Source organism: Schistocerca americana, chromosome 11, assembly GCF_021461395.2.
Source record: "Schistocerca americana isolate TAMUIC-IGC-003095 chromosome 11, iqSchAmer2.1, whole genome shotgun sequence".
Taxonomy (NCBI): domain Eukaryota; kingdom Metazoa; phylum Arthropoda; class Insecta; order Orthoptera; family Acrididae; genus Schistocerca; species Schistocerca americana.
This window is the reverse complement of record NC_060129.1, coordinates 117,722,010-117,735,314: the sequence shown is the minus strand read 5'-3', so window position 1 is coordinate 117,735,314 and position 13,305 is coordinate 117,722,010. Positions and strand designations below refer to the sequence as shown.

General features: G+C 41.4%; 1 long non-coding RNA gene across 1 annotated transcript in view; it reads right to left on the bottom strand.

The window, feature by feature from the left end:
* The window catches only part of LOC124554201, a 103,838-nt gene extending 90,904 nt beyond the window's left edge, over window positions 1-12,934 (bottom strand). The window contains exon 1 of the long non-coding RNA XR_006968288.1: window positions 12,882-12,934. This is a non-coding gene — a long non-coding RNA (uncharacterized LOC124554201). The remainder of the gene's footprint in view (window positions 1-12,881) is intronic.
* Window positions 12,935-13,305: the final 371 nt, after the last annotated feature.

Below are 13,305 nucleotides of genomic sequence, written 5' to 3'. Positions count from 1 at the left end.
CTTTTCCACCCAGGGCTTGAGTTATGGCTGCCGTTTCATTTCCACTGGCATTCCAACCTCTACTAGTATAGGCAATCATTCATTACGCCATTTTGATAATAAAGACACTCCGTCACCTTTCATGCAATAAGAATTAACAACTATTTACAAGGTGTACGTGACAATGTCAATCTTCTTTAAATTTTCAAATATACGATGTACAACCTATCAAACGATACCTAATTCTGGTTGTATATCACGCCAAAGTGCTTGTAAGGCGCGAAATTATAACTACCTTATAACTGAACTGGCTTCGTCACTGCCCAGATTCATAAAAAACTGGTTTTGAACGAGTTTTACTTAAATTAATGTTGGATCCTTATGTCGCAAATGTCTGTTTAAGCAAGAAGTTGAACTACTTTTAAACGACAACATTGCCGAGTACAAGTTACATTTAATTTTTTCACGATTCATCTTCATAAAATAATCCCACACTGGGCTTCATAATGTCATAGCCGAAGACAGAAGAACCAACACGAACGGAACTAATGGTGGGAGCAATACCTCAAATACCCATAGCATGTCCTCTTGCATTGATGCATGCCTGTATTCGTCGTGGCATACTACCCACAAATTCATCAAGGCACTGTTGGTCCAGATTGTCCCATTCCCCAGTGGCCATTCAGCATAGATCCCTCAGAGTGGCTGGTGGGTCACGTCGTCCCTATACAGCCCTTTCTAATCTATCCCAGGCATGATGGATAGGGTTCATGTCTGGAGAACATGCTGGCCACTCTAATCGAGCGATGTCGTTACCATGAAGGAAGTCATTCACAAGATGTGCACTATGGGGGCGTGAATTGTCATCCATGAAGACGAATGCCTCCCCAATATACTGTCGATATCGTTGCACTATCGGTCTGAGGATGGCATTTACGTATCATACGGTCATTACGGCCCCACATAATGCTACCCCAAAACATCAGGGAAACTCTACCTTTCTGCACTCGCTGGACAGTGTGTCTAAGGCGTTCAGCCTGACCAGGTTGCCTCCAAACGCGTCTCCGACGATTGTCTGGTTGAAGACATATGCGATACCAATCGGTGAAGAGAACATGATGCCAATCCTAAGCGATCCATTTGGCATGTTGATGAGCACATGTGTATTGTGCTGCATTGTGTTGTGGCTGCAAAGATGGACCTCGTCATGGACGTCGGCAGTGAAGTTGTACATCATGCAGCCTATTGTGCACAGTTTGAGTCATAACACAACATCCTGTGGCTGCACAAAAACCATTACTCAACATGGTGGCGTTGCTGTCAGGGTTACTCCGAGCCATAATCCGTAGGTAGCGGTCATCCACTGCAGTAGTAGCCCTCGGGCGGCCTGAGCGAGGCATGCCATCGACAGTTCCCGTCTCTCTGTATCTCCTCCATGTCCGAATAACATCACTTTGGTTCACACCGAGACGCCTGGATACTTACCTAGTTGAGAGCCCTTCCTGGCACAAAGTAACAATGCGGAGGCGATAGAACCGCGGTATTGACCATCTAGGCATGGTTGAACTACAGACAACATGAGCCGTGTACCTTCTTCCTGGTGGAATGACTGGAACTGATTGGCTGTCGGACCCCATCTGTCTAATAGGTGCTTCTAATGCATGGTTGTTTACATCTTTGGACGTGTTTAGGCTCTGCTCGTGCATGGTTGTTTACATCTTTGGGCGTGTTTAGTGACATCTCTGAACAATCAAAGGGACTGTGTCTGTGATACAATATTCACAGTGAATGTCTATCTCCAGGAGTTCTGGCAACTGGGGTGATGCAATACTTTTTTTGATGTGCGTATTAAATGTGTAAAAAACATTCAGTTAAATTACACATCTCTTATAACATACGCTTGTCTGTTCATGTACAGTAATCATATTACAAGCAATCTGATTGATGAATCATTGATGGTGTAATGGTGAACAGGAAGGGCTGGGAAGCATGTTCGATTTATAGTAATGGTTCGAAATGCTTTGGGGGACAGAATTTTTTTCTTTTGTATTTTGTTATTTATTCGAATTACGTGGCGTTATTTTTGAGGCTATAGTCAATGTGCCTATTCTCCACAATGAACCTGCTGTTTCTGCGGTTTGCTCCCGCCTCCATTTCCGTTAATGTTGACTCTTCTGTGTTCGACTATGGCATTACGAAGCCCGGTGTGGGATTATTTTATGAAGATGAATCCTGAAAAAGTTAAATGTAGCTTGTGCTCGGCAGTGTTGACGTTTAAAAGCTGCTTAAACAGACATTTGCGATATAAGGATCAAACAGTTAATTTAAGTGACACTCGTTCGAAATCAGTTTTTATGAATCTGGGCAGTGACGAAGCCAGTTCAGTTACCAAAGCAACTGTTCAGGAATCTATTTCAGTGCCTGTGCGTCAAGATGAACAATCTGTGCAAGATTCAGTTCTGAGTAGGTGTGGTAGAGAAACAAAGATTAGTGATTTACACCAAGACTTCATCCAAATGAGCCAAAATAGACTAACAGATTTTAAGATTTGTTTTTAAAGAATATTTTCCATTTAATGTAGTTGAGAGTGTAGAGTTTAGAAAAATTACTTATTTATTAAACGAAAACTATGTACCTCCCAATAGAAAAACACTCTCCAACAGTTTACCCTCTCAGGTGTTCGACAACACACCAGTGCGAGTAAGATCTGCAGTGCAAGCTGCATCCTACATCTGCTTTATCACTGTGACTGATCACTTCATTGATGAAAACTGCAACTCATATTTGTTATCTACACTCCTGGAAATTGAAATAAGAACACCGTGAATTCATTGTCCCAGGAAGGGGAAACTTTATTGACACATTCCTGGGGTCAGATACATCACATGATCACACTGACAGAACCACAGGCACATAGACACAGGCAACAGAGCATGCACAATGTCGGCACTAGTACAGTGTATATCCACTTTTCGCAGCAATGCAGGCTGCTATTCTCCCATGGAGACGATCGTAGAGATGCTGGATGTAGTCCTGTGGAACGGCTTGCCATGCCATTTCCACCTGGCGCCTCAGTTGGACCAGCGTTCGTGCTGGACGTGCAGACCGCGTGAGACGACGCTTCATCCACTCCCAAACATGCTCAATGGGGGACAGATCCGGAGATCTTGCTGGCCAGGGTAGTTGACTTACACCTTCTAGAGCACGTTGGGTGGCACGGGATACATGCGGACGTGCATTGTCCTGTTGGAACAGCAAGTTCCCTTGCCGGTGTAGGAATGGTAGAACGATGGGTTCGATGACGGTTTGGATGTACCGTGCACTATTCAGTGTCCCCTCGACGATCACCAGTGGTGTACGGCCAGTGTAGGAGATCGCTCCCCACACCATGATGCCGGGTGTTGGCCCTGTGTGCCTCGGTCGTATGCAGTCCTGATTGTGGCGCTCACCTGCACGGCGCCAAACACGCATACGACCATCATTGGCACCAAGGCAGAAGCGACTCTCATCGCTGAAGACGACACGTCTCCATTCGTCCCTCCATTCACACCTGTCGCGACACCACTGGAGGCGGGCTGCACGATGTTGGGGCGTGAGCGGAAGACGGCCTAACGGTGTGCGGGACCGTAGCCCAGCTTCATGGAGACGGTTGCGAATGGTCCTCGCCGATACCCCAGGAGCAACAGTGTCCCTAATTTGCTGGGAAGTGGCGGTGCGGTCCCCTACGGCACTGCGTAGGATCCTACGGTCTTGGCGTGCATCCGTGCGTCGCTGCGGTCCGGTCCCAGGTCGACGGGCGCGTGCATCTTCCGCCGACCACTGACGACAACATCGATGTACAGTGGAGACCTCACACCCCACGTGTTGAGCAATTCGGCGGTACGTCCACCCGGCCTCCCGCATGCCCACTATACGCCCTCGCTCGAAGTCCGTCAACTGCACATACGGTTCACGTCCACGCTGTCGCGGCATGCTACCAGTGTTAAAGACTGCGATGGAGCTCCGTATGCCACGGCAAACTGGCTGACACTGACGGCGGCGGTGCACAAATGCTGCGCAGCTAGCGCCATTCGACGGCCAACACCGTGGTTCCTGGTGTGTCCGCTGTGCCGTGCGTGTGATCATTGCTTGTACAGCCCTCTCGCAGTGTCCGGAGCAAGTATGGTGGGTCTGACACAACGGTGTCAATGTGTTCTTTTTTCCATTTCCAGGAGTGTAGTTTTGAATTCCATGACAAGCATACAGCTGACAACATTTCCTGTGACTTGCAAAATACGACTTAAACTCGGGGTATTACCAATAAAATTGTAGCTTACACTACAGATAATGCACATAATATGGTGTAGGCAGTGATGATGTGCAAATGGTAGCATGTACTTTGTTTTGCACATACACTAAATTTAATGATGCAAGCAAAGCCTTCAGCCAATTACAGACACAAAAATGGTATTTCTAAACTACAACTCAGAATAGATACAGTAGACCTACTCAGAAATGAAACAGTAAAATTTCAGTTGATGTTGTTCTCTTCTGGACAATGTGCACTGAATTTGTATTTGACTGTATTTTGTTTAGTCCACAAAATCTTACAAGAACATTTTTCTCAAATTTTTTGTACACAGAAAACACTTCATTCAGTGAGTTTAATTTTTTTGAGTATGTTATTTATATGTGTGTTTGAGAATAATTATATGTTTTTTGTATGAATATGTTTATGTGTTTAATTTTGTACAGGTGCTATGTTTGTTTATTACACTATAGGCATAATAATACTTGTGTATCATAAATAATTCTGAGGCAAATCCACAAAATAATTTGATACTTTTGTTTTTGCGTTCAGGTACTGTGATAAAAATTGCATTTCAACAGCAACTTAACTTCATCTCTGATTTCCTGGGGAAGTTTTAAGAAAATGAAAATATATCTGCTTGTAGTGAGTACTTGAGGGAACTCCATATGCCTGTACCTCATACAAACTTATTTGGCAAGAACGGTTAGTCGTGTAGAGCCAGATCTGCCATGATATGAGTACCACAAACGCATTTCACTGTATGAATTGTTTTAAATTTCAGTATGGATTTTATACTTCAAGAAAACATACTGAACTCTGCATTTCAGTTACCTTGAAATGTTTTAACATGTTTTTCAGTTCTAACAAATGTACATATTATGAGGTGCATCCTGTTAACTTGTGAATATTTGATGAAAAACTGCCATATTTGACCATTGTGCTATATGGTCCAATCTGCTATGGCAATTTTTTGATCTGTATGCATCAGTTACTTTGCATCCTGCTCTGGGTGACAAACAATGGAAAATTTAACTGCGAGTAAGAAAAGGGTGAGTGACACACTCACAAATGGTAATTCAGTACCTCGATTCCCAGAACGCAATCTCAATAAATTATATCTGAAGATATGCTCTACTAGAGCACATACAAATTATCCCTCACAAAACCTATCAAAATTGGGCACTAGAATACAGGGAAACGAGTTTGCCAAAATCTGTTACGTCGAACATACAAAAGAGTGTCCTCAGCCAATTGGAAAGTGTCTAAGTCACGACACGAAAGCAGTGCATTTGCTGCAATACGTAACTGCCAAGACACCTAAGTGAAAGTTTCATGCTTTCTGCAATATGAGCGATGCTCTCCCACCTCATTGTGTTTTTATGACCATATTTATGCAACATACACTCAAGATGATATAATGTAGTGGTGGGCAGGAAATCGCGTATCTGTTAGAAATCACAGTGACTGAGAAGTCGCAGATATCACAATAACAACTTTACAGAATCTAACTGCGATTTCAGTCACAGTTAGCAGTCGCAAGTAGTATTTCACATTCAAAGACGTGAGCCATCTATTGGTCGAATTTAGCACCGCTTTCTGCGATTTCAGTGACAAGTCGCAACTAAGAGTCGCAAGTAGCAACTAAAAAGCGCGGTTAACTGTGGCATCTGTTAGCCATAGTTTGTACTGCGCTCGTCTCTGCGATTCGCAGTCGAGTCCAACTGCGATTTCCGTGACAAGTCACGACTAAGAATCGCAAGTAGCAACTAAAAAGCGCAGTTAACAGTGCCATCTGTTGGCCAAAGTTGGTACTACGTCCATCTCTACGGTACGCTATAGAGTCCAACTGCGATTTCCGTGACAAGTCGCAACTAAGAGTCGCAAGTAGCAACTAAAAAGCGCAATTAGCAGTGCCATCTGTTGGCGAAAGTTCGTACTACGTCCATCTCTGCGATACGATATCGAGTCTAACTGCGATTTCTGTGACAAGTCGCAACTAAGAGTCGCAAGTAGCAACTAAAAAGCGCAGTTAGCAGTGCCATCTGTTGAGCAAAGTTCATACTGCGCTATTCGCTACCGAGAAACTGCGATTTCTGTGACAAATCACAACTAAGAGTCGCAAGTAGCAACTAAAGAGCGCAGTTAACATTCTTTTACTAGTGCCATCTGTTGACCGACGTACGTACGTAGTTATGAGAGCCTTGTGCCTCATGAGATCGGTGTGCGGTGTGTGCATGTGAAGGACTTATTTCATTAGTGGTACAAGTCCATTTTTGTTCATTTTGAGATACAGAGTCGTAAAGTTAAATGAGCGCTGAAAAATCTGCAGTTGAGATACCAGAAATATGGCTTCTTGCTAGAGATGAACCTTTATTTATGTTTGTTTGGATCATTAATTTCAAAAGCATTATAGACAGAAAAGTGGAGGTAATGGACTTGTACCACTATTGAAATAAGCCCTTCACATTATATGACGACATGCACATTCAGCATCAGTTATGGTTGGTCAAACACAGCTGTGACTCTGAAAGTATTATATTAATAAGAAGCAACATTGCCTTTTTCTCCTGAAAATATCAAGTAACGTAACAAATGTGTTTGACTCTGCTTCCAAAATGACAGTTTTGCTTAATACTCCACATACCTACAGGACTTTGCAATGTTAACACAGAGGAACTCAGACATCTGTATCAGTGTAGTGAAATGAAAACAGTATTATTGGGTCATATGAATGCCTCACTATTGTTCCGACACAGTTCAAGACTCGGGATAAAAGTTTTACACCTGGTATTCTACATGGCAACTTCACACACAAGAACTTTTTGCCGACACTACTACCACCTACATAAGTAAGCTTTTCCTGTGTTACTTTCAAGTAATGCACTTAAGCTATTTCTGATTTAAATGTAAGATCTGTACTTCCCACTTTCATATCAACAGCCTCAAAATGCATATTGTAGACTTTGGGATATGTTACAGGTCAGTGTCACACCAAGATTGAGGATACAGGGGGGAGGGGGATGGGGGCGGCATGTCACTCTCCAACTAGTGTTTACCAGTAAATAAGCGGCGGAAAATTACGGGTATAGGACGGCTTAAACATGTGGAAAATTAGATTTTCATTATTCACTCACTGTATTTAACATTTATTATTCCTTTAAAATCGCACAACAACTTCAATGAAACACAGTTTAATCACTCATCTGCACACTTATTTCACAATTATGTCACTTTTAAACTGCAAAATCTTCTAAGAGCTGTCTTGAATCTTCACGAGTCTGTGTTAACAGCCTTTATGTGGATAGATACGTACAGCAACCAGTAATCAGAGTCAGAACTGTGTCTGCAAAATCAGAAGGATTATTAAACAATTTTTGCTGTCACTAATTACAAGTAATATAATTAACAGAGTAGATTGCTAAAATTTGCTGTAATGAAAGCTACTCAATGGGGTATATTTCACATTTGGAAGAACGATCTCACTGAAGTAATTAAGTCCATCGAAACACTTAGAAACTAACCTCTCGTCTGACGAAAACGGTCTAAAGACGCAGTGGCAATTCGTCCAGATCTGTTGACAATGATATTTTGAGTTATCACTTTACTGAGTGACTAAAATGTAGTCCGCGTACCTGTGAACGTAACAATATGTTAGAATTCATTTTATAAACACGAACTATTACGCTACTGTATGGCTACTTACATATTAATTACACTATTAATATTCTCACAGTTGCATCTCCAATAGAAAATTAAAGCCAACGAAAGAACAAACGTAAAACATACTTACCAATGACAGGTTTGTTGAGATGCAATTTTCTGTGTGGACAGATGCAACTTTTTCATACGGTGGTAAGTCGCAGAAATCGCAGGAGTCACAGAAATCGCAGAAGTCGCAGAAATCGCGGAAGTAGCAGAAATCGCAGAAATAGCAGTGGCGGAGGGATACACGACCTAGGTTCCTTAACTGCGACTCTTAACTGCGACAAATCACTGTTAAGAATAACAGTTACTGAAAAGTAGCATTCACAGTAATCACTGATATCGGAAAATCGCAGTTTAACCCATCACTAATATAATGTCAAGGCCTGTAAGTAGTGGTGGGCAGGAAATCGCGTATCTGTTAGAAATCACAGTGACTGAGAAGTCACAGATATCACAGTAGCAACTTTACAGAATCTAACTGCGATTTCAGTCACAGTTAGCAGTCGCAAGTAGTATTTCACATTCAAAGACGTGAGCCATCTATTGGTCGAATTTAGCACTGCTTTCTGCGATTTCAGTGACAAGTCGCAACCATGGAGGTAGAATAAGGGGAGATGGCGCTACAGACTTACGCTGTACGTTGTTTTGAAGCCAGTGGGTGGGGCCTGCCGCCATCTTGGATCCCCCAAAACATTAGCAGACGAGTGTTTACAATTCTTTCGTGTTCGTTATTTCTGTCGTGTGCACGCGATATTTATTTTATATAGTACATGTTACACTGTTTTAGTGAACAACACAGCATAAGGAATGCAACTTCAATCGTTTTTCTGGTCTTAAATGCATATTCGATGCAGTAATACGACACCAAAATATGAAGCTTCTGGCCTCAGTACTGTAATTCCTTTTTGTTTATACAACGAATAACCGAGAAGAGAAGTATGTGCTGTGAAAAGCGTGCTTTCATAATCCATTTCTGTTCACTTTCATTGTGTGTGTGCCGATAATTGATAAAGCCAGAACTCCAAAACAATGATTGATAGTTTACAGGCACCGATTTGTATTCGTTGCATTTTCAAATGTTCAGGTTTGCAAGAAACTTGCCTTATTTCCTTTGGTGTCCCATAGATGTATGCAGGGACGATATAAACAAGCCAGCTGTCATGTCAACAAAGTGAAAGGTTCGTTAAATTACGAAGGGAAAAAAACGGAATTTAAGATTGTCAGGCCCATCATAGTTTACACATCTACTTTGTTTTTAAATTGTACATACCAAGTGACATTCAGTGTGGCAAATAACAGCAATTTACAGGTTAACACGACAACACAGTGATTAATATAATGATCTAAGTAGCCTGGACATTGATAGGGAACTTTGCTTTAACAAATATGTAAACCTTAAGTACTCATAATTTAACCACTGTAACATGTGTTCCACAGATTTTACTGAAGATTTAATTAACTACATGAAGTTACACTACTTTTATATTAAATTATCGGATTTTAAAACATTAGTCTACATTTCCAGGATATTTATTGCCAGGACTTTTCAGTTACTTGGGAATAACCAAACAATGAAAACCAAGTGTATTGCTCACCTCCAGAGAGTTCTTCGCATTGGACTGATAGGAAATCTAAAGTCAAATCACAGAAATAAAACCATACTGTATTACTTCACAGTGCATCAGAATTTCAAGTATATATAAAAAAATAGCGATTAAATAAGTCCACTTAGGGATGAAATGTGATTTGTTTAAACTTTAGACTACAATCAGAACGATTAATACACCAGTAAGCGACGCAAGCCGGCATTTTTTATCAAAACACTTCACGACTACACGAAATCAAACTACCAGAAGCGAGTGTTTTGGGGTAGCTAACATGGCGGATCTTGACTTGGGTCGGCTTCAAGTTTGTGACGTCATGACAACTCCTCTTACTTTTACCTCCATGGTCGCAACTAAGAGTCGCAAGTAGCAACTAAAAAGCGCGGTTAACAGTGGCATCTGTTGGCCGAAGTTCGTACTACGTCCATCTCTGCGGTACGCTATGGAGTCTAACTGCGATTTCCGTGACAAGTCGCAACTAAGAGTCGCAAGTAGCAACTAAAAAGCGCGGTTAACAGTGCCATCTGTGGGTCAAAGTTCGTACTACGTCCATCTCTGCGATACGCTATGGAGTCTAACTGCGATTTCCGTGACAAGTCGCAACTAAGAGTCGCAAGTAGCAACTAGAAAGCGCGGTTAACAGTGCCATCTGTGGGTCAAAGTTCGTACTACGTCCATCTCTGCGGTACGCTATGGAGTCTAACTGCGATTTCCGTGACAAGTCGCAACTAAGAGTCGCAAGTAGCAACTAAAAAGCGCGGTTAACAGTGCCATCTGTGGGTCAAAGTTCGTACTACGTCCATCTCTGCGATACGCTATGGAGTCTAACTGCGATTTCCGTGACAAGTCGCAACTAAGAGTCGCAAGTAGCAACTAAAAAGCGCAGTTAGCACTGCCATCTGTTGAGCAAAGTTCATACTACGCTATTCGCTACCGAGTCAATCTGCGATTTCCGTGACAAATCGCAACTAAGAGTCGCAAGTAGCAACTAAAAAGCGCAGTTAACATACTTCTCCTAGTGTCATCTGTTGACCGACGTATGTACGTTATGAGAGCCTTGTGCCTCACGAGATCGATGTGCTGTGTGTGCATGTGAAGGGTTTATTTCAATAGTGGTACAAGTCCATTTTTGTTAATTTTGGGATATAGAGTCGTAAAGTTAAATGAGTGCTGAAAAATCTGCAGTTGAGATACCAGAAATATTCACCATATGGCTTCTTGCTAGAGATGAGCCTTTATTTATGTTTGTTTGGATCACTAATTTCAGAAGCATTATAGACAGAAAAGTGTAGGTAATGGACTTGTACCACTATTGAAATAAGCTCTTCATATTATATGACGACATGCACATTCAGCATCAGTTATGGTTGGTCAAATACTGCTGTGACTCTGAATGTATTATATTAATAAGAAGCGACATTGCCTTTTTCTCCTGAAAATATCGAGTAACGTAACAAATGTGTTTGATTCTGCTTCCAATATGACAGTTTTGGTTAATACTCCACATGCCTACAGGACTTTGCAATGTTAACACAGCAGAACTCAGACATCTGTATAAGTGTAGAGAAATGAAAACAGTCATATGAATGCCTCACAGTTCAAGACTCGGGAGAAAAGTTTTACACCTGGAGTTCTACATGACAACTTCACACACAAGAACTTTTTGCCGACACTACTACCACCTACATAAGTAAGCTTTTCCTGTGTCACTTTCAAGTAATGCACTAAGCTATTCCTGATTTAACTGGAAGATCTGTACTTCCCACTTTCATATCAACAGCCTCAAAATGCATATTGTAGACTTCGGGATATGCTACAGGTCAGTGTCACACCAAGATTGTGGAGAAAGGGGGGGGGGGGGGGCGGCATGTCACTCTCCAACAAGTGTTTACCAATAAATAAGTGGCGGAAAATTACGGGTATAGGACGGCTTAACATGTGGAAAATGAGATTTTTATTATTCACTCAATGTATTTAACATTTATTATTCCTTTAAAATCGCACAACAACTTCAATCAAACACTTTAATCAGTCATACACTTATTTCATAATTATTTCACTTTTAAACTGCAAATCCTCTAAGAGCTGTCTTGAATCTTCACGAGTCTCTCTCAACAGCCTTGATGTGGATAGATATGTACAGCAACCAGTAATCAGTCAGAACTGCGTCTGCAAAAACACAAGGATTATTAAACAATTTTTGCTGTCACTAATTACTAGCAATATAATTGACAGAGTAGATTGCTAATATTTGCTATATCACATTTGCTAATATTTGCTATATCACATTCGCAAGAACGATCTCACTGAAGTAATTAAGTCCATCAAAACGCTTAGAAACTAACCTGTCGTCTGACGAAAACGGTCTAAAGACTGGCAATTTCTTCAGATCTGTTGACAATGATATTTTGAATTATCACTTTACTGAGTGACTGAAATGTAGTTCAGGTACCTATGAACATAACAATATGTTAGAATTCATTTTCTAAACACGAACTATTACGGTACTGTGCGGCTACTTACATATTAATTACACTATTAATATTTTCACAGTTGTTTCTTTAATACAAAATTAAAGCCAACGGAAGAATAAACGTAAAACATACTTACCAATGACAGGTTTGTTGAGATGCAATTTTCTGTGTGGACAAATGTAACTTTTTCATACGGTGGTACGTCGCAGCAATCGCAGGAGTCACAGAAATCGCAGAAGTAGCAGAAGTCACAGAAATCGCAGAAGTAGCAGAAGTCACAGAAATCGCAGAAGTAGCAGAAGTCACAGAAATCGCAGAAGTAGCAGAAATCGCAGAAGTCGCAGAAGTAGCAGAAGTCGCAGAAATCGCGGAAGTAGCAGAAGTAGCAGTGGCGGAGGGATACGCGACTTAGGTTCCTTAACTGCGACTCTTAACTGCGACAAATCACAGTTAAGAATAACAGATACTGAAAAGTAGCATTCACAGAAATCACTGATATCGGAAAATCGCAGTTTAGCCCATCACTACCTGTAAGGTTACAAAACTTAACTATTACGTTTTCTAAAGTACAGTTACGCACTTCACATTGACCATTTCTACGACGCAGATCACATAGTCTGCGTCCTACAAAAATATCTCTATGCACAATAGTTGTAACAAGATAAACCTTCTTCAATTCGTTTTCGCTATATAACGAACACATTAGCAAGTACGTTGCTGGGTGTGAATTATTCTCTTCACAAGCTGTTAACAGATAATGGAACTTAATCCAATTATGATAAGCAACTAAAAATAATTAATTGATATCGATAACAATATATCTCTTACTTTCGGTATTTTCCTGCTGAACTTCTTCTTGCGAGATCCACACAGCTGATGCGTGCTGCACTGTTGCTCGGCGTCGCCGACAGATGTCAGCTCTATACGCTGCCGGGAAAACATGGCGATCATCTTAACCCGGTCTCCTATCGCCGTCTCTAGTTCGTCACTACCCGAAATCGAGTCACATACTATTGGCAGCCACAGTGATCGTACGCAGTGTGTTAACTTTTGAGACTTCCGAATGTGATCAAGTAATTTGTCAATCTTTACTAAATATGTCAAACATTTGACAGTATACTGAGTCATTTGACGTTTTCGTCAAAGATAGCGTTTGAAGTGTTTTCCGAGAAATTTTGCTTGACGGAGTGTGTGACAGAATGGCGGACGTTGTTTGTATCGGTGTTTCGCCGCATATGTTTAGTGTAAAATA